Below are 5,504 nucleotides of genomic sequence, written 5' to 3'. Positions count from 1 at the left end.
TGGGCTCGGGTGGGCTGCAGGGTCACGGGGGCGCGACTTATAAAGGGGCCGGCCTGGGGAGTTCTGGCCGGTGACGGCCCGGAGTCGGTTAGATTTTTTTATAAAAATATTCCGACACACAAAAACGATTAAAAGAAGTACTAAACGGACTCCAAAAATCCTAAAATAAATTTTCCCCGTCCTCTAAAAATATAGCGGACAAAGTGAACATTTATTTGGGCCTCTAATGCAATTTTGAAAACACGAATTTTTCCTAATTCAAATAAAATTGCAATAAAATCCAAATAAAATTTATTAATTGATTTTAATATTTTTCCTCCAATATTTCATTTATTTTGGAGAAGTCATATTATCTCCTCTCATTTACTTTAGTATGAAATATTTTTGGAGAGAAAAATTATTAAAACCAAAATGATCCTTGTTCGATATTTGAGAAAAATTGAAATATGAAAACTAGGAAATCCCCAACTCTCTCCGAGGGTCCTTGAGTTGCTTAGAATTTCGAGGATCACAAAACGAAATGTAATAAAGTATGATATGCATGAATGACCCATGTATAACATTCCTAATTGAAAATTTGGGATGTTACCAATAATCTAAAAAGTATTCTTGCTAAATACTAGGTTATAAATAATTCTCTTTTCCTCATCATGTCGAATAAACTTATGTGCTACCATGCTGTCATAATCTAAATACATAGTGGGTAGGAGTTTCTCTTCCTTTTCATACTGGCTAATGGGTATCTCAAAGTGTTTGGCAAGGAGAGTGGCAAAGATACCTTCGAAAATAGGACCCTTTGTGCGGTTCATGCTCAACCGTCTAGCAACCATAGCGCCCAAACTGTAAGTTCTATCTCTATGTAAAGCATGGTGCAAAATAGTGAGGTCAGGGGCACTAAGGCCCCCCACTCTCTCCACGACAAATTAAACATCTCCCAGCAAATAATGAGTAGTAGCGTAAAACATGAAGATGTATACTAGCCACTCTCGCTTCCGACACTCCTCTACCTTCCCGTACGGCAATTTCATGAATAAGGCCTTCCACATTACCAGGACGTCGCTCCTTGATGCTGCCCACATAGGGTAATTTACAAACCTCACAAAAGTCATAAAGCATCATTTCTTTCTACTCATCATATAAGTGAAAGTCTACCACGGGTGGTGATTTCCTAGCATGAAAATGAAAATTTTGCACGAAAGTATTAGTGAGTAGGAGATACTGATTACACCGGTCGAGGAGGAAGTCGGTGATGCCTGCATTCCCAGCCAAATAATAGAAATCATCATAAACCCCGCTGCTTGTAAGAATGCATCACATGGCCATTCGCACGGCCAAATTTCCGTGGCACGAGGAAGATTATACTTGGGCTTTTCCCTCTCCTCATTTTCCTTTCCCAGCGAACCCCAGCTCAAGGAGCCTCTCAACAATCTCCTCAACATTTCCTTCCACTCAAAATTTCTGAAATTTTTAGTAACTCAAAATAAAAGTGAACCAAACTTGATAAAATTGATAGCAACTACTCCTACAAGTGTCTAGAGGCTAAACCATGCATCAAAACTACTTTGGGCCATATAAATTTGACATGCAAGCTCAAGAACAAAGCCACCACAGCAGCAAAAATTTGCAATGAATAAAGCACTAGAAGAAAAACTAATTGGACCATTGGAGGAGTCACATACCGAAGAACAATCCCCCAAAGCAGTTTTGTGAATGGAGCTTTGAGCAAAGAGATCGAAAATGGCAGCAAGATGAGCAAGAACATGAGTTTGGGCTATGGAGTGATTTTTTCTGGAGGAAGAAAGAGTGGATGGGTGCTGGAATAAGTGGAGGGGGCCACCTGGGGCCCACAAGGTCGAGGGGAGCACCCCAGGGGGGTGGGCACGCCCTCCACCCTTGTGGCCAGCTGGCGAGGCCCCCTGGTGTATTCTTTGCACCAGAAATTCTAAAGTATTGCATAAAAATCATACTAAATTTTTAGGGCATTTGGAGAACTTTTATTTTTGGGACATTTTTTTATTGCACGAATAATTCAGAAAACAGACAGAAAATACTATTTTTGCTTTATTTAAACTAAATAACAGAAAGTAAAGGATGGGTACAGAGAGTTGTGCTTTCTAAATTCATCCATCTTATGCTCATCAAAAGGAATCCATTAACGAGGTTGATCAAGTTTCATTAAAAAACTTCTTCCGAGTGACATGAAACCGGAGAACTTTTGAATAACACTAGGTTACCTCAAGGGGGATATGCATTTCCCCAACAATAAGAATATCATATTTCTTTTTGACAGTAGGAAGAGGCAATTAAAAACCTCCAATAGTAATAGTTGAAATTTTTCCAATAGAATTGATACTATGAATTTGAGGTTGTTTCTTTGAAAAGTGTACCGTATGCTCATTACCATTAACATGAAAAGTGACATTGCCTTTGTTGCAATCAATAACAGCCCCTGTAGTATTCAAGAAGGGCCTACCAAGGATAATCGACATACCACTACTGCAGGATGCTGCTAACGCAACACTACGATCAGAGACCCTTCGACGAAACTGTGTGCGATGCCATAATCGCAAACGGTGCTGCAAAAAACCCGTAAAAAAGGTGCAAAATGTTTGTGATGGAGGATGCATCAAACACGGTTCAGATTTTAGTTGCGTGTGCGATGCAGGGCATACGGTTCAGCTCAATTAACCGTTTGCGATGAGGAGGAACAAAAGAAACGGGCAGCCAAATGAAGGTGCGTGTGATGTACAACATACGGTTCACTTAGATGAATTGTTTGTGATTAGGCAACACAAAAGAAACGGTCAGCCAGATCAAAGGTGTGTGCGATATACGACATGCGGTTCACTCGGATGAACTGTTTGCGTTGAGACATGAGAACAAAAACGGTTCAAATGAACAAGATGTGTGTGATACGAGGCAAACAGGTCTGTACTCGGAAACGTGTGCGAAGACCAATAACAACACAGACGATTACTGGTAACTAGCCATGTGTGTTGTGAGCAAACGATTGCTGGTATACAATTGTGAGTGATTGATGAAGACATCACCGACGGGTTCCATTGTTTAGTCCGTGTGTGATGTGATTTTGTTTGTCCGCACAACATCTACGCTCTGTCTATAGAGCATCTACATATATACTTAAAAAGACAGCATTCCATAACCAAATTAAGCATACAATTACACAAGTGACTACACACATAACATTTCCACATACCAAAGAAAGCAATTACATGCATACTAAAGTAGGAGAAACGAGGATTAATCATCTACTTATTATTGCGACGACACTTGCCATTGCTCTGCTTCCGGCTGGATCCCTGTCCGTTTTGGGGAAGGAGGCACTTCCTCATGTCAACGATCCGCCTGTACATGTCGTAGCTCGTGTACGCCTCCTTGGCCGTGTACACGACGTGAGCTTTGTCGAGTTTCTCCATCCAGGCCGAGTGCCAGGCACGCTTGTCCTTGTTGCACGAATCCTTCATGTCTCGGTAGTAGGGGTCGATGATGGCCTCGGCGAGGTGAACCAGTGAGTCCTTCTCATGCTCCTTGCTGCCCCAGATCTTGTATTGGCCTTGGATGTCGACAAGATTTTGGCAGGCGATGCCCGAATTCGTGAGCGCCTTTACATTGTTGGTGATGTCCACCATAGCACACATGTAGTGGGGGCTGTTGACAAACCTGGTGAAACGCTCGCAAGGCCTTGTGGCCAGGCAGTAGTGGTAGACGAGGACGTGGTGGCGCACGCACATCTGGGCGACGACGACCTTGGGACGAGACCCGGCACGAGTGCGGGTGGACTCGAGGTCGAACCCATGATGTGGATGGAGTGCTCCACCTAGACCGGGTCGTTGGTGTACACCACCGAGAGATCCATGAACCTTTTGTGGGTGTCCACCACGGAACGCATGGTGAACTGCTGCTTGTCGTCGGTAGCCGCTCGGAGCGCCATTGGAGCCGCGCAGGATACCCTCTAAGAATTTCTCGTGGTGGGTGTGCTTCTTGCAATGGTGGGGCGCGATCGAAAGGTTGAAGAGACACAAGGGTAGGTTAAATGGCCGCTGTAATAAATGGGGGCCGGCCGGCCTGTAATCGTCACGTCTTGTCACGGCGTTCATAGCGGAGGATTCTAGTGCACGCTTGACAACACCGCACCGCACGCGTGGGCTCGAAGAGGCGCCAAATGTATTTTTGGTGAGCCTGTTCCCGCGCTACCGCGCTGTTTACCGCGCAAGCTTCCCGCCCAGCTAGTTTGGCCACACGTCGGCTAGAAGAGGGACAAATCATGGGCGTTTATTGGCAAAAAGCTTTGTAAAAACGAAGTGTGTGGAATGACTTCGGTCATAAGTTTACCCTTGGGTATGAGGTCAAAGCTACACAGAAGGGTGATGATGGACACTCGAGTGCGATAATTAATTCTGCACTCTATAGTGCACACGGTGGAAGAAACAAACTGTGTGCAATAATGTCGAAGATCGCAGTCGAGTTACCTATATAGATCGTGTGCTGTGAGATCGACAAGGTAAACTGATTCGAGAATGGTTAATAAAATCTAAGACCATTGCATATTAAGGTCAAAATAGTGCTAGCAATATACGAGTCTCATACGATGCCATTTCAGCGGTTGTACCACAAAAGCTCGAAATGTTACAAGGTTCAAATTCCAGAGTTATATGGCTCAAATTCGAAGATTACAAGGTTCAAACTGATATTAGAAATGAAATTCAGCTCATCAGCTGCAAATGCTCGCGCTGATCCGCTGAACATGGATATCAGAGAGGTTCAAACTAATATCACCGCTTCTAAGTCTGGCTTCAAAACCTCACAATTTTTGCAAAGGGGCCAGCCACTGAGAAGTCATGTATGGGGTTGACACGATGACTTCCGATTACTCTGTCATCTAAAGTTCCAAAATGAAATTCAGCATTTTTGGAGCCTACTCCATTCTGCCGCAGGCGCCGGCGCTGATCAACAAACCATTCATTTTTGCGAAATAAATGTAGGGCAAACCTCATTTCCTTCCGCACCCTTGCTCTGAGAACAAAGAACCTGGCGAATATAATCTCCGGTAAGGTCCCTCGATAGGAGTTCAAAGTAATTTCTAAGAGATGCAGATCTAGGCATTCGACGTGATTGCTATATTGTATCACATTATCCACCACTGGGCCTAATCTTATCTGCAAAAGAAGAAAACGTGTTAGTGCCTACATGCAGTTTTGAACATTACTACATGCCTAGCTATTTGGTTTGCAGGATTTGTAAAATGCACTAACATGCCATCTTCGATCTGACATGATTAACATGGGCATTTGATTACATTCTAGAAAAATGTAGCCTTCTTCAAAAGAGGTTGGAGTGGATGAAAAGTTCTCTAAGAAAACTAGTACAGATGAATCCAAAGGAGAAATGCTTATTGGTTGTAACCATATGGATCAAGAAACCAATATGGGGGGGGACATGTATGTACTGAAATGCTCCAAAAGAACCTTCAGAAATCGTAGTAC

The sequence above is a fragment of the Triticum aestivum genome, chromosome 4D, assembly GCF_018294505.1.
Source record: "Triticum aestivum cultivar Chinese Spring chromosome 4D, IWGSC CS RefSeq v2.1, whole genome shotgun sequence".
In the NCBI taxonomy this organism is placed as follows: Eukaryota; Viridiplantae; Streptophyta; class Magnoliopsida; order Poales; family Poaceae; genus Triticum; species Triticum aestivum.
This window is presented reverse-complemented; position numbering follows the sequence as displayed.